The sequence below is a fragment of the Bos grunniens genome, chromosome 20 (assembly GCF_055505025.1).
Source record: "Bos grunniens cultivar Pamir isolate PY7600 chromosome 20, Bosgru_T2T1.0, whole genome shotgun sequence".
NCBI lineage: Eukaryota > Metazoa > Chordata > Mammalia > Artiodactyla > Bovidae > Bos > Bos grunniens.
The window spans coordinates 33,601,587-33,618,308 of record NC_141184.1 but is presented as its reverse complement, the minus strand read 5'-3'; the positions used below and the strand labels follow the sequence as shown (position 1 = coordinate 33,618,308).

General features: G+C 44.3%; 1 protein-coding gene across 7 annotated transcripts in view; it reads left to right on the top strand.

Annotated features, from left to right (window-relative positions):
* Positions 1–1,363: 1,363 nt before the first annotated feature.
* Positions 1,364–16,722, top strand: part of CAPSL (calcyphosine like) — a 35,179-nt gene continuing 19,820 nt past the window's right edge. For 6 of the 7 annotated variants that reach the window (XR_015148651.1, XM_086361404.1, XM_086361410.1 and 3 more), the window contains exon 1: positions 1,399–1,509. The gene's annotated coding sequence lies outside the window, so the exon portion shown is untranslated. Of the gene's footprint in view, positions 1,510–16,722 lie in introns of all 7 variants that reach the window. The other variant, XM_086361406.1, reaches the window with a different exon arrangement.

Sequence of the window (16,722 nt, the reverse complement as noted above, 5' to 3'; positions counted from 1 at the left end):
TGTTAGTCGCTCAGTCGTGTCCGACTCTTTGCAACCCCATGGACTGTAGCCTGCCATGCCTCTATGTTCATGGAATTCTCCAGGCAAGGATATTGGAGTGGGTTGCCATGCCCTCCTCCAGGGGGAGCTTCCCAACCTGGGGATTGAACCTGGGTCTCCTGCATTGCAGGCAGATTCTTTACCATTTGAGCCACCAGGGAAGCCCAATTTCACTTAGTGAAAGTTAAACAGACAGCTTGATGCCATGAGGTCAGCTGCTGCAAGAAGGGGCATTTCTGGATGAAAATGGCTAGTGGTGTGTGGAGAAGACACTCAGAACAAGCCTGCAGTGGAGGTGGGGAGCACATCTAATCCCTGTCAGTGTCAGCACCAGCTTAGTGCTTGATCAGAGTCATGAACCATAGGCAGAGGCCCTCAGCATCCAACCCCCAAAAAGAGAAAAGGACTTATTTTCAAACAAGTGGCTTTTTTTTTTTTTTTTTTGGCCCTTCAATTTACACTCTGCTGGAAATCCCCTCAACCAAGACAAATCTCCATTAAAATCCACAGAGAACACACCCCCTTGACCTCCAGGGTAATTCTGAGAAATTGACAATGTAGATTTAGAGCCTACTCTAGAGATTGTAGAAATTAATGGCCACAGTTGCCTGAGAATACATATAATGTAAGATAAGAACAGATCTTCATGGTTCTAGTCTTCCATTCTTTGTGTCATTTCATTATGGAAGCAAGAAAAGTGGCAGAGATGATGAAGGGAGGAGAGATGCTATAGATACAATGAGAGAGAACATAAGTCAGGAGTTCTTTTTCTAAACAGGGCCACTTCTCCTCTGGCAAACTTACAGTTAGGGAATAAGTATAAAAAGAGATGAGAAGTGGAAAAAAAGAGGAGAAAGAAAAAAAAAAAAAAACCACCAGGGATTGAAACAGTGGGAAATGACATCTTCTCTGTGTGTCTGTGAGAAGGTGGGAGAACTTTGAACCACCTGTAATTATACCTGCCTGCTCCCTTGTGTTATGATTTTAAGTCTCACCTGATAATTAGACACTCTAGCAGCAAGTCATCTGGAGACAACAGAAGGGCAGGCAAGATTTGCCTAAAGAAGGAAGAGAATTTGCTTAACATTATCTTATAAAACCTAGGAGGCAAGTTTTATGCCCTTTTAGAAACCAAACAATTGCCAGTCAACTTCCGGCTGGCTTCTCTCCTAGGGTAAACAGCTCAGGCTTTGACGGTCACTGCATTTCCTAGGCAACAGAAGTGTAAACTCAAGAAAAGGTAGGGCCGGGATCACGATTGACAGTGAGCTGAGCCAATGAGACTGTAAGTTTGCAGTAGTGATTCCAAGATATCCAATTGTCAGGAAGAAGGCAGATCAGGAGGGGTGAGGATGGAAGGTAAAAGGGAGGGGCAAAGGGGGATGGGAGGGGACCAGTCTTCCCAGTTGCAAGAGAGAGCGTCCATAGTTTCAGTTCAAAGCAACTGGTGGCAACAGATTAGCATTTAAGGTAAATCAAAGTTTTTTTTTCCATTAACACTATATTGATTTGATCACTTTTGTTTCACTTTAGCTAAAAAGGAAAGAAGACAGTAGATGTGACTTTCTAAAAAGAAAATCAAAATGTTTATGAGCATTCTTGGCTGGCGGTCTAGCATGGAAATGGCCTGGTACTGGGAGAGGTTTTTGTCATCTTTGTGTAGGGTGCTTGGATAAGCATGTAGAAAATCAATTTCCTTCAGTAAAGGAGAAGGAAACAACCATCAGTGAGCAGTCACTAGGTCCTGGGTGCTTGAGTGTGAAGTGTTTGGGTAAATTGCTGTAAGGAGCCTGTATGACCATTGATAAAACAGCTTCAGGAAGGTTAAATATCTCCAAGTTAAAAACAATGAAAAGATTGAGCTTTGCTTTAGACTTTGGTTTGTCTAACATTCTGTTATGTTATTTCTGTGACACCTTGCCTGCTGAACTGACCACTTAGAATCAGATAAGAATCAGAATTCTTATTAAACTGACACAGTATGTTAAAAATTTTACTAAAGAGTTGATTGGATTGGTCACGAAGTTGAAAAGAACCTTAGCAAATGGTAATGCCATTTATCCAGGTGTCCACCCCCTTGGCCTCCAGTCTGGGGCATAGTTAAAACATACTAAGTAGATGGAATTCTCTCTTGTTTTTAAATCTCTTATTTTTTCCTCAAAATCTTACAACTACAGAAATCCTTTAATTTTGTCATTGTGTATTTTAAATAGTGAGATTTAAATTGTGAACATTCATTTGTATTTCTATTCAAATAGTAATTATCTAATAATACTAATGATGAATTCCAGTAGTAGTCTGTAGTATTCTGTTAAGTGTTGATAATATGATAACAGGAAACTTAAAGGTCTATGCCTTTAAGGACCTAGCAGGAGAGGCAGTCCTGAAAGAGAAGTTATGTCATAGTGCAGTGTGGATGTCTGTGGGCTTTGCACAGATTATACCAAGGAAGATGCAGGCTGTTTCGCTCTGAAGACAGTGGTTATATGAGGCTTCACCATAGTGGTTCTACAAGGAAGAGTAGGATTTCCCTAGACCAACAAGGGATGGAGGGTGTTCCTGAAAATGGGAGTTCATGTACAAAGGCACAGAGGTCCAGAACACCATGATGTGTTTGTGGAGTATGAGTGAGTATGGATGTAGAATAGATTGTGAAGGGATGGAGATTAGTAGAAAAAAGACTGGAGAGATAGGCAGGGCCAATGTACACATCAAATGCTAAGATGTTTGCTCTTTACCTGTACACAGTGGGGAGCAACCAAAGGATCTTAGACTTGAGTATGCAGTTCGGATTTCCATGTTATGAAGATCACTCGGCCAGTCATCTGAATGATAGATTGGAAGGACAAGATTGGAGGCTGGGAACCAGTTGAGGGGAAATTTCCACAATGGAAATAGGAGAAGACCAGGTCCTGGGCTAAAGTGGTATCCATGGCAATGGAGGCAGGGGAAGGAACAGATTCCGGAGGTGTCAAAATGGTGATATTTTAGGGAATTGGCTGCTAATTCAAGGCAGAGGGTTAAAAGGAGCCTAGGATGATGTTCAGTTAATGACCTGGAAAATGGTGTTGCCATTTCCTGAGGCAAGGAATAATAAGGAGGCAAAGATAATAAATTTGGTTCTGGTACATTAAACTTGCAATGTTTGTAGGTTATTAAAGTGCATGTTTTGTGTGGAAATTTGAGATCTGGCTCTGAGGCTGAGGAGAGTGAACAAGTTGGAATAAAGATATGGGATGAGTTGTAATAAACAGTGGATGAGGCTGAGATTGCTGCAGGATATATGAGAGTGAGAAGAGGATAAATCATTGAATCCTGGAAAATAGTAGCGTTTAAAGACAAGGGAGACACCAAAGAGATCAGACCCGAGAGGAAGGGAGATAGGAAGTTAGATTCATAGACATTGAGAGAAGAGTTTCAAGAAGGATTGAAAAAGGTCTTGCTGGCAGGAGTGAAATAGGGTGACTGTTGAAGTTGGCAGTCAGGCTGGTAATGACTTCCTGAGTGTATGTTCTCTGGAGTGACAGAGTGAAGACCAGACTGCCGTGGACTGAAGTAGGAATGGGGCATGAGAAAGTTAAAAACAGAGTCTCTTCCAAGTAGTTTGGCTTTGAAGGGTGAGAGCTGGAGGGAGTCTAGGGCTGAGGGACCACTGCAGATTCATGAATGAAAGGGAGCAGATGGTTACAGATATAGAGAGGGAGGAGGAGTCTGAGGATGGGGGAGTGAGAGGTATAAGCTGTTGGGTGTAAGAGATCGAAAAGAGTTGAACATGACTGAGCCACTAATACTTTCTCTGCTTGCCCTCTGATCTCCCTGCTGGTGCCTCCTGTGAGCTGAATTCACCTGAAGCCTTAAAGCAAAGAAATCTGGTTAATGCAGTTCATAGAGGTCAACCTCCTGTAGCACAGATGTGGATGGAGAATGGGGCAGGGGAGGGGCTGGGCAAACAGAATATTGAGCTCAGCATCCCTGGTGACTCATGGTAAAGAATCTGCCTGCAGTGCAGGAGACCTGGGTATGATCCCTGGGTTGGGAAGATCCCCTGGAAGAGGGCATGTCAACCCATTCCAGTATTCTTGCCTGGAGAATCCCATGGACAGAGGGACCTGGCAGGCTACAGTCCTTGGGGTCGCAGAGTCAGACACAACTGAGTGACTAACACTTTCACTTTCAGTGAAAGATAATCCAGAGGCTGAGGAGATTTAGGAGATTGATAGTGGAATAAGGGATTGAGGAAAGTCTGGTGTCTCTGCACGGGAGGAGCTCTTGGTCTCAAGGGACATGCCTCGCCTGGTAACTTGCAGTTATGATGGGTGCGCAGGTGCAAAGAGCAGAGTGTTTAGTTTCTGGTATCAGCTTTTTCTTTCATCTCTTTAATTAATACATTCAACAGACTTCACCCTACTGAATTTTCCTTACAAATTTTTGATCTTCATTCTGGTCTCAGTTTTGTATATTAAAAAACAGCAAGGTGCGTAGAAGCAGTTTTCTATGTTCCAGAAACAAACACTGGCATTTGGGAGAAGACAGTGTTACAGGAATGATCACTGTGGGTGCAGAAAGGCCACGGCTGCCTCCATGGGACACTAATGTCCGTGAACGTTCCCACCATCCATGATGTTCTTGCACACCTCCAGGCATGATTCCATTGCCACCCAGGACCCTGTTTTCCCTCCAGTGCTCCTACATATTTTCAAAACCTGAAGCCAAATAGAATTAAGATTTCCCCAATACTTCAAAGTGTACAGTGTCATTTGTGTGAGCAGGGCAGTACTTACGGCTGATTCACGTGGCTGTAAGGCAGAAACCAACGCAGAATTGTCAAGCAATTGTGTGTGTGTGTGTGTTAGTCGCTCAGGTGTGTTTGACTCTGCGAACCCGTGGACCATAGCCCACCAGACTCCTCTGTCCTTGGGATTCTCCAGGCAAGAATACTGGAGTGGGTTGCCACTTCCTCCTCCAGGGGATCTTCCCCACCCAGGGATTGAACCCATATCTGCTTCTCCTGATTCTTTACCACTGAGCCACCTAAGAAACCCTACTACTGTATAGGATCAGATGCTGAATAGTCAAAGCTTTGTAGGCCAGAAGGTCTCTGTAGCAGCTATTCAGCTTGGCAGTTGTGGGTTGAAAACAGCCACAGGTAACACATAAGCAAACATATGTGGCTATTTTCTAATAAAACTTTATTTACCAAACTAGGCAGAGGAGCAAATTCAGCCCATGGGCTGTGATTTGATGTCCTCAGGCCTAGTTCATCTTAGGCTATGTTTGTCTAAACTCAGAGTATGCTTGATAACAGCATGTGTTAAGATGACCTTATTCATTTTGGAACAACTGAGTTTGAGGAGTGAGAAATCACCAAGGTGCTAACTTTTGCTCCCAGGACTTGGCTTAGTGTCTTCCATCAGGGTGGTCTTATGGCCCCATCTGCCTCCAAAAACCTCAGGCTGCAGGTGAGATTGTGAAATAAACTGATTTAGAAGTTCTTACACTGTTACTTTCTGGAGGGACTCTAATATCTCTACCAGTCTCTTCCTCTTTGTAAACAGAACCCGGAGCATGGCAAAGTCTCCAGCTTAACATTAGGTTTCCTAGCTGTCTTAGTTCATCTGGGCTGCTGTAAAAAAATACTACAGACTGGGCAGCTTATGAATAACAGATAGTCATTTCTCATAGTCTTGGAGGCTGGAAAGTCTAAGGTCAAGCACCCAGCATGGTTAAAGGGTCAAGGCCCTTTAACTGGTACAAGGATGGCTTCTCACTTGTGGCAGAAAGGGTGAGGGGTCTCTGCAGGGGATCTTTTACAAGGTACTAATTTGCTCTCAAAACCTAAGCACCTCCCAAAGGCCCCAACTCCTAATACTATCATCTTTGGGAATTAGGATTTCATCATATGAATTTGGGGGGGACACAAACATTGAGACCACAGAACCAGCCTCTTTTGCAGGAGTGACCAATGAGATTTAAATGAAAGAAGTTGGGTAGAGTCTTCTGGGAATCATTTTATAAAAGGCTGATTGAGCTGGGAAGTGCATTCTTCTTGCCTTCACATCTGTCTTTCTGGTCACCTGGAGGGTGATGTAATGGCTGGCACTGCTGTACTTATTTTGTAACTTTAGGCATCTCTGAGGAAAAACAACCATGGTAAGGTAAAAGGTAGTAGTTTTTCTGGACCTTGATGACTACTCAAACTGCCTCCAGACTTCTTTGATATGAAAGAAAAGTCTACCTCTACCATTTTTAGGAAAAATCAAGCTGTTTCTGTTATGAGTAGCTGGGCACAATCCTTACACTGAAGGTGGCATTCTGATATTGAATTTCTATCCATTAACACTTTTTTGGCTTTCTAGAAGTATCAATTAAGAGCACATAGGTTGCAAATAAAGTGGCTATAAAATAAACATTAAATAGACAAATGATTCCAAAAAGAGCATTTTAAGTAAATGTAAAATAATTATTAAGTAGGTGATTTTGGTAACTAATACTGCAAAAAAGCAAGTGGTGACACAGCTGATGCTTTATGGAGAGTTGGACTGTGAAGAAGGCTGAGCGCCAAAGAATTGATGCTTTTGAACTGTGGTGTTGGAGAAGACTCTTGAGAGTCCCTCGGACTGCAAGGAGATCCAACCAGTCCATTCTGAAGGAGATCAGCCCTGGGTGTTCTTTGGAAGGAATGATGCTAAAGCTGAAACTCCAGTACTTTGGCCACCTCATGTGAAGAGTTGAGTCATTGGAAAAGACTCTGATGCTGGGAGGGATTGGGGGCAGGAGGAGAAGGGGACGACAGAGGATGAGATGGCTGGATGGCATCACTGACTCGGTGGATGTGAGTCTGAGTGAACTCTGGGAGTTGGTGATGGACACGGAGGCCTGGCGTGCTGCAAATCATGGGTTTGCAAAGAGTCGGACACGACTGAGCGACTGAACTGAACTGAACTGAAAAGTGGAGGAAAACGTACACTTGGGCTTGGTCTTTGCAGTGGGTTTGAAATCACTGTTGCCAAGGTCTTACGGCACCTGAAAAATGGGATATTTAGAAGTTACATGGCTGGTTCTTATGGTGTCTTCATTAAAACCAGGGAGTTTGGAAGAAATGTTTATTTCAGTTCAGTTCAGTCGCTCAGTCAAGTTCTAATATTTGCAACCCCATGGACTGCAGCATGGCAGGCTTCCCTGTCCATCACCAGCTCCCAGAGTTTGCTCAAACTCATATCCATTGAGCCAGTGATGCCATCCAACTATCTGATCCCTCCCAAGCTGCTTCAATCTTTCCAAGCATCAGGTTTTTTTTTTTTTTCCAGTGAGTCAGTTCTTCGTATCAGTTGGTCAAAGTATTGGAGTTTCAGCTTCAGAATCAGTACTTCCAATGAATATTCAGGATTGATTTCCTTTAGCATGGACTGGTTGGATCTCTTTGCATTCCAAGGGACTCTTAATAGTCTTCTTCAACACCACAGTTCAAAAGCACCCAGCATTCCTCTAGATTTTCTAAATCCAGCTTGAACATTGAGAAGTTCACAGTTCACATACTGTTGAAGCCTGACTTAGAGAATTTTGAGCATTGCTTTGCTAGTGCGTGAGATGAGTGCAATAGTGCAGCAGTTTGAACATTCTTTGGCATTTCCCTTATTTGGGATTGGAATGAAAACTGACCTTTTCCAGTCCTGTGGCCACTGGTCTTTTTCAAATTTGCTGGCATATTGAGTGCAGCACTTTCACAGCATCATTTTTTATTTTTTCAAATAGCTCAGCTGGAATTCCATCACCTCCACTAGCTTTGTTTGTAGCAACGCTTCCTAAGGCCCACTTGACTTTGCATTCCAGGATGTCTGGCTCTAGTTGAGTGATCACACCATTGTGATTATCTTGGTCATGAATATCTTTTTTGTATAGTTCTTCTGTGTATTCTTGCCACCTCTTCTTAATATCTTCTGCTTCTCTTAGGTCCATACAACTTCTGTCCTTTATTGTACCCATCTTTGCATGAAATATTTCCTTGGTATCTCTACTTTTCTTGAAGAGATCTCTAGTCTTTCCCATTCTATTGTTTTCCTCTGCTTTGCATTGGTCATTGAGGAATGCTTTCTTATCTCTCTTTGCTATTCTTTGAAACTCTGCATTCAAATGTGTATATCTTTCCTTTTCTCCTTTGCCTTTCACTTCTCTTCTTTTCTCAGCTTTTTGTAAGGCTTCCTCAAACAACCATTTTGCCTTTTAGCATTTCTTTTCCTTGGGGATGGTCTTGATCCCTTCCTCCTGTACAATGTCGTGAACCTCTATCCATAGTTCTTCAGGCACTCTATCAGATCCAATCCCTTGAATCTATTTCTCACTTCCACTGTATAATTTAAGGGATTTTATTTGGGTCATACCTGAATGGTCTAGTGGTTTTCCCTACTTTCTTCAATTTAAGTCTGAATTTGGCAATAAGGAGTTCATGATCTGAGCCACAGTCAGCTCCCACTCTTGTTTTTGCTGACTGTATAGAGCTTCTCCGTCTTTGGCTGCAAAGAAGGCTGCACCATCTGTGATGTCCATGTGTAGAGTTGTCTCTTGTGTTGTTGGGAGAGGGTGTTTGCTGTGACCAGTGCATTCTCTTGGCAAAACTCTGTTAGCCTTTGCCTGCTTCATTTTGTACTCCAAGGGCAAATTTGCCTGTTGCTCCAAAGTATCTCTTGACTTCCTACTTTTGCATTCCAGTCCCCTATAATGAAAAATACATCTTTTTTGGATATTAGTTCTAGAAGGTGTTGTAGGTCTTCATAGAACTATTCAACTTCAGCTTCTTCGGCATTACTGGTCAGGGCATAGACTGGAATTACTATGATATTGAACAGTTTGCCTTGGAAACGAACAGAGATCTTTCTGTCATTTTTGAGACTGCACCCAAGTATTGCATTTTGGACTCTTTTGTTGACTATGAGGGCTACTCCATTTCTTCTAAAGGATTCTTGCCCACAGTAGTAGATATAATGGTCATCTGAGTTAAATTCGCCCATTCCTCTCCATTTTAGTTCACTAATTCCTAAAATGTTGACGTTCACTCTTGCCATCTCTTATTTGACCACTTCCAATTTACCTTGATTCATTTGCATTTTGTACACAAATCCAGCCAAAGCCTTGCTTTTACCTTTGGGTAGTTTATATATTTTCTTACTCTGCTTCTTTAAGATCTGGCAGGTTGCCTGACTAGAATAGATTGCAAGCAATTTCCTGGTAAAACCCCAGAGGCTCAAGACAGAGTGGAGGGGAAGAGTGAGTTGGAGAAGGAACCAGGGGAGTGCTGTTAAGACAGCTCCTGCCTCTGGAGATTCCCAGGGGATGCTCATTATGACAAGGACCCCTTAACCCTGGTGCCTCTGTGCCTATCAAACCTGGGCTCATATTACATTGTGTTAGTTACTTGTTGCTGTTCATTCGCTAAGTTGTGTCTGACTTTTTGTGACCCATGGACTGCAGCATGCCAGGCTTCTCCATTCTTCACTATCTCCCGGAGTTTGCTCAAACTCATGTCCATTGAGTTGGTGATGCCATCCAACCAGAGAACCCCATGAACAGTAGTAGTTACACGAATCCTTGACTATCATGCTAAGCAGTTTCCCCCCAGTCTCCTTGATAGCCAAAAATGCTGAAGCAGCTGCTAAGTGTTGATGAAATTCTTCTGAGAGAAAAATTTTACTTTATGTTTTCTCCCAGTTCTCAGAGGAGCCAACGCTCTCCTACTGGATTGCTAGTTATTTTAGCCAGGTAAAATTTGAAATCTAGGGTCAGTTTAAACACTGCAGGAATAAGCTTTTGCCAGATATATCAGTTAGGAATACTTTTGGCTTCAAGTAACAGAGGACCTGATCAGCATTGGATTAAGCAAATAGAAGCTATATTTTTCACATGATGGGAGGGTGGAGTCCAGTAGTTGGCTATACCAGTTTGGTAGCTCAGTGATGCTTGGGTTCTAGGTTGATATCTTTGTGATTTCCTTGGCCTTTTCTTCACAATTACAGAAAGGCTGCCACAGCTCCTGATGTCACATTCTTGTTTAAGGCAGGAGGAGGCAAAAGATATGGGAGATTTCTCCCATAGCCCTCAGCACTTCCAGTTGAGTCTCTGCCAGAGAGTCATGGCCACCTAACTGAAAGCAAAATAAGCAGAGAAAGGAGATTGGAATCAACCAGTTGGCTATTCCAGAAAATCAACTGTGATTCAAACTCAACAAAGTTAAACCTACCCTGAAGAATGTAAACTCCTAGAAGAGACCTTGGTTGTCTCATTCACCGCTGTTGTGCGCCACACAATAGATGTTTAATAAATATATGCTGCATTCAAGACCAGGACTAGGGTGAGTTGAGGTAGGTCCCTGGGGCAAAATATTTAAGGAGATACTTACATTCAGCCCTGGGCAAATTCAGGGTTGACATCTGTACAATCCTGAGATTTGAGGGCCTCCTTAAACATTGTGCCCTAGGCATGTAACTCACCTAGCCCTAATCTTAACCCTGATTGAATGATTATAAAATGAAATTTAAAGAAGATGTGTGAAATAAACACTTTATAACAATAATATTTGTGAAATACTTTTTCTTAAACTGTGCCATATCACAAAAGTTAAAATAAGGAATTAATTCACATTCCAAAGGTCAGTAGAAAGAATAAAAGACTATGAATTATCAGATATGGGCTTTAGGGAAACCTGCATATTGACAATAACTGAAACACTGAATTTTAAACATCTTGAGAAAATGTATTTTTGTGCAGAGAAAATTTGGTAAGAAGCCAGACTTAAACGACATTTTATTTCCACAGTGTACTTATATCATTACAGGTGAGATTAAATACCATAACAAATTAAATCTTATATGGGGGTTGGCAATCCAAACAAAACCAGTTGTTTCATATATTAATACACTGTAGAAGTAATTAAAAAAATAATTTGTGCAGGAAAAACCACCTCACACATCATTTTACTAAAATAAGCAAACTAACAAATAAATAACACTAAGGCTCCAAAATGAGTTAGTCGCTCAGTCTTGTCCAACTCTTTGCAACCCCATGGACTATAGCCTGCCTGGCTCCTCTGTCCACAGGGATTTTCCAGGCAAGAATACTGGAGTGGGTTGTCATGCCCTTCTCCAGGGGATCTTCCCAACCCAGAGTTCAGACCCCGGTTTTCTGCGTTGGAGGTGGATTCTTTATTGTCTGAGCCACCAGGGAAGCCACTTCAAAACGAAGAGACTAAGAAAAATTGTTCATCTTGACCAGAAGGAAATTACATGGAACCTTTAGTATTGATACTCTAGCACTGAAAACCCAAGGAAGGACCCCACAGTGAGACAGAGGGGTCTTCTTTAGGACCCACGAGTGTCCTGCTTTGCTCTGCACTGCTGTTCGCTGTCCTCCTCCACCGGGAAATCTTGCAGTTCTCCAAGGAATCTTTTCCTTGAAGCCTTGCCTCCCACTCATCTCATTTCATGGTCTTTCTCTGAATTCCCGAAGCAATTTCTCAGCACCTTGCCCTAACTGTTGTCCACAGTGGCTGTGACAGAAGTGGACATCAGCCTCGACCCTGCCTCTGTCTCATGGCACATTCTCAGGTGAGGGACTTCTACTCACTAGAATCCTCCATGGGAGGCAGTGTGCTGATGTGTGCAAAGCTTTGAGCAAGGGCTTGGTCTCTGGCCTGGTTATAATGGTCAGTATACCTGGCCTTGCTTCATGCTTGCATCCTCCACTGTGCTAGGTTATAACCTTGCCCCCAGCCTTTCCCCTCAAGGTCTTGCTCCTGCCACTAAAGAGTGACCTGGTCGCTAACAGCTGAGCTTCTCAAACTTGGGTGTGTGTTAGCAAAGACCACCTGGAAACATGACAATGCAGATTCCCAGCACTCACACCTAGAGATGCTGTGTTTGGGGTGGAGGGAGGGAATGTCTATTTTTCAGTGGTGGTCTCAGCACCCCTACTGGTCCCAGGTCTTTCTCTACAGTGAGGCTTCTCCACCTGAGCACGACTGACATTTTGGACTGGAGAATTCTTCATTGTCAAGGGCTCTCCTCATACGCTGAGCGACATCTCTGGCCTCTAGTCACTAGATGCCAGTAACATCACTCACCCCTGTTGTGACAACCAATAATGTCTCCAAACATCGTCAGATGTCCCCTGGGAGGCAGGATTATGTTTCTTTGGAAGCACAGCTCTATAACATCACCTGCAGAATTAGCATAGTCCCTCACATAGCTAGTGGAGACGGCAATGGCACCCCACTCCAGTACTCTTGCCTGGAAAATCCCTGTGGACAGAGGAGCCTGGTAGGCTGCAGTCCATGGCGTCACTAAAAGTCGGACACGACTGAGTGATTTCACTTTCACTTTTCACTTTCCTGCATTGGAGAAGGACATGGCAACTCACTCCAGTGTTCTTGCCTGGAGAATCCCAGGGACAGGGGAGCCTTGTGGGCTGCCGTCTCTGGGGTCGCAGAGAGTCGGACACGACTGAAGTGACTTAGCAGCAGCTCGCATAGCTAGAGATGTTAAAGGTCTTTTTAGTTGAATAAAGCTCAGATGGATTAGACAAGGGAACTCTCACAATGTTAACAACACAGCCACACACCTGTCATTATACCTTTTCTGGGGATTTCCCAGTCTTTACTGCAGAAACCACGACTAAGTCTTTCAGTCTCAGAACGGGGACATGCTAGCCACCTGCTAGGCTCCTTTGCACACTGGGATCTAATATTTATTCTAGAGAAGTAGTTTCTATAGGGAAGCGTCCTCAGGAACCACTGTTATTTTTGCCATCTACCACGTAGTAATGACCAGTAAACTGAATAGATTGGAGTCAGCAGAGATGGTTCAATTTTCCCCAGTTATTGCCTTCAAACATTGTCTGTTGTAACTAGATCCACCTGTGTTGTTGGTTGTTAGCTGTACACACAACCTGGCATGAGAAGGAGAGAGGGGAGGGGAAAGAAAGAGGGAGGGAGGGGAAGAGAAAGAGAGAGAGAGAGAGAGAGACGAAAGAGCCGGTACAGGGAGGGAGGTTGCAATGCCACTAGATGGCGCCAAAGACAACCCAATAAAGAGCAACCCAGGACTTGAGCATTTCTCTCTTCCCTAAAGATTCTCTTCAGCTTTTTTTCCTCTGAATCCAGCAAGAGAGATTCCATGAACCTTGCTGAGAATTATGAAGAGACAGACCTCCATGCATGTTCAGTTTTCTGTAACCTGTTCCACAACGGTTCCCGGAATGCAGGCAGGGAGCTTACTTAGATTGTGGCAGGCAGCTGTGTCTCAGGATGGTGGGATGACAGAGCCTTTAACCCAGTCTGATGTCAGGAGATATGGTGACCATCACCAGTCCCTTTGTTTGTTGCTGGTCCCTCCACTCATCAGTTCAGTTCAGTTGCTCAGTCGTTTCAGACTCTGTGACCCCATGAAACATGGCATGCCAGGCCTCCCTATCCATCACCAACTCCCAGAGTCCACTCAAACCCATGTCCATCCAGTCAATGATGCCATCAAACCATCTCATCCTCTGTCGTCCCCTTCTCCTTCTGCCCTCAATCTTTCCCAGCACCAGGGTCTTTTCAAATGAGTCAGCTCTTCACATCAGGTGGCCAAAGTATTGGAGTTTCGGCTTCAACATCAGTCCTTCCAATGAACACCCAGGACTGATCTATCTCCTCTAGGATGGACTGGTTGGATCTCCTTGCAGTCCAAGGGACTCTCAAGAGTATTTTCCAACACCACAGTTCAAAAGCATCAATTCTTCGGCTCTCAGCTTTTTTCACAGTCCAACTCTCACATCCATACATGACTACTGGAAAAACCATAGCCTTGACTAGACGGACCTTTGTTGGCAAAGTAATGTCTCTTCTTTTTAATATGCTGTCTAGGCTGGTCATAATTTTCTTTCCAAGGAGTAAGCATCTTTTTATTTCATGGCTGTGATCACCATCTGCAGTGATTTTGGAGCCCAGAAAAACAAAGTCAGCCACTGTTGCCACTGTTTCCCCATCTTTCTGCCATGAAGTGATGGGACCAGATGCCATGATCTTAGTTTTCTGAATGTTGAGCTTTAAGCCAACTTTTTCACTCTCCTCTTTCACTTTCATCAAGAGGCTCTTTAGTTCTTCTTCACTTTCTGCCATAAGGGTGGTGTCATCTGCATATCTGAGGTTATTGATATTTCTCCTGGCAATCTTGATTCCAGCTTGTGCTTCCTCCAGCCCAGCGTTTCTCAATGTGTACTCTGCATATAAGTTAAATGCAGGGTGACAATATACAGCCTTGATGTATTCCTTTTCCTATTTGGAACCTGTCTGTTGTTCCATGTCTAGTTCTAACTGTTGCTTCCTGACCTGCATACACGTTTCTCAAGAGGCAGGTCAGCTGCTCTGGTGTTCCCATCTCTTTCAGAATTTTCCACGGTTTATTGTGATCCACACAGTCAAATACAGCTTTGGCATAGTCAATAAAGCAGAAATAGATGCTTTTCTGGAACTCTCTTGCTTTTTCCATAATCCATCGGATGTTGGCAATTTGATCTCTGGTTCCTCTGCCTTTTCTAAAACCATCTTGAACATCTGAAAGTTCACGGTTCACGTATTGCGGAGGCTCATCCTGTGCCCCAAATATCCAGGCCTGCCCCCATGGGGCTTGGGATGCGAAGCTACAAGGGAGAGCTCTGGGTGGGGCCTGGGACCCTCTCCCTCTGCAGCCCCTGGGCGCTTATTCTCCATCACGGATGGATCTCTCTATCTTCTCTGCCCCCACCGCCAACACCGCCTTCCTGGAAGCATGAGCTCTCATCTGGTTGTTGCCAGCCTGGCGTCGCCTCCCACAGTCAGCCTGTTCCACCTTCCTGTCCATTCCCCACACTTTATCCAGAGGGGTCTTTGGTACAAACGGCCGCTCCCTCGCTTGAAACACTTGTGGCCTTCTGCCCCTCTCAGGACAGACTCCTGACTATGTCTGACTCCAGACTCCCAAATCCCTGCCCGATCTCCACGGCTCTTTCTCACCCCCGCCGCTACAGACACCCCTAGTCTTCAATCAGACTAAAATACTTTTGTTTCTCTAATTATAATAGTTTCTTCTTCTTCTTCTTCTTTTTTTTTTTTTTCTCACTCTGGCCTTTGCACTTGGGAAATAGACAACTGCTCTCTCGCTTCTCGCATTCCCACGACCCTCGCCTGGGTGATTACCACCCTCACCTCCTCTGAAAAATCCTGAGAAAGCCCCACTCCAAGGCTGCTTAGCCACATCTCCTGAGTTCCCTTGGTTCAGCTGTCTTCCCACTTCCGCTGGACTCCTAGCCCAGTGCCCAGAGCTTATTAGATGTTTGTTGAGCGAATGGACAGAACTGGCGCCTCACCCAGCAACCTGCGCAGACGCAGTGCCAACACAAGGTGGCGCTGCAGCCACGCGCTTCGGAGGGCAGCCTCTTGCTTGGCGCAGGCCCGGCTAGATGGGCTCTGTTGTCCCCACGCGGGCTTCTCCAGGCTGAGAGAGGGTCGTCTGGAGTCAGGGACGCTTGTTCAGTGCTGTGATGCCGGTGACATACGTTTGGGAACAGACTCCTGCCCTGGTACCTTCATGCAAACTTCAGAAGCTTGAGTATGGTCTTCACCCAAACTCTACTCATCCTGCCTTTTCCCAAAGCCCTCAGTTCTTAGCAAATTTTGTTTCCTGCCTTGCTAACTAGAGGAGTTCAGTACTCGAAGTTCACGATTCTAAGCTATTCAATCAAGGGCTTGCTTCTTGGAGTAATTTGCTCCAGTGGTGCCTCCCTGGTGGTTCAGAGAGTGAAGAGTCCACATGCAATGCAGCAGACCTGGGTTTGAGTCCTGGGTCAGGAAGAGCCTTTGGAGAGGGAAATGGCAACCCTCTCCAGTATTCTTGCCTGGAAAATCCCATGGACAGAGTAGCCTGGTGAGCAAGAGTTGGATAGACTCAGCAACGAACACTTTCACTTTTTGAAACTATCACATGATAAACATTAGCTACTTGTTGATGAACTGGGTCATTAAATGATTAAAAAGGGTAGTTAACACAGGCATTTGAAGTACCATAGTAGGCTGGATGGCAGGAGAGAATGTCATTTTTTCCTGGATATATCAGCTTAGATTCTGGAGGTAACTGTTTGTGAGGTCACTGGGTAGGGACTTTTGCAAAGACAGATCAGGTGGGGTGTTTTCCCAGACTCTACCCTGCTCTCCTCTGCCTGGGGGGCCATCAAATTGTACTTTAAAATGCTTTTGCAGTATTCAAAAAGGTGGTGGAGCCCTGCTTGGTCTGAAGCCCCAATTTTCCCTGTTGGCCGGGATTTGGGGGCAGGTTGCTTAACCAACAAGCTCCAGTTTCCGAGTTGCCAGAGGAAGGGGTGGCATTGGACGACTTTTCAGGGTTCTGCAGTCCTGATGGTGTGTGAATTTCCGTGAGCCACGATGATGGTGGGAGCTGGGCAAGTTGCTTGATTTTTGTGCTTGTCAGTTTCTTAATCTGTGAAATATGAATCATAGGAGTAATTAGCTCATAGGGTATTAAAACAATGAGGTGAAATCCACACCTGATAAAATCAGGCATTTAAAAATGTACGGTTGAATCTCCCTGTTGTGCAGCCATCACCTATATCAAATGCCAGCACTGCAAAAGGAAAGCCTGTCCCATGAAACAGTCACTCCCA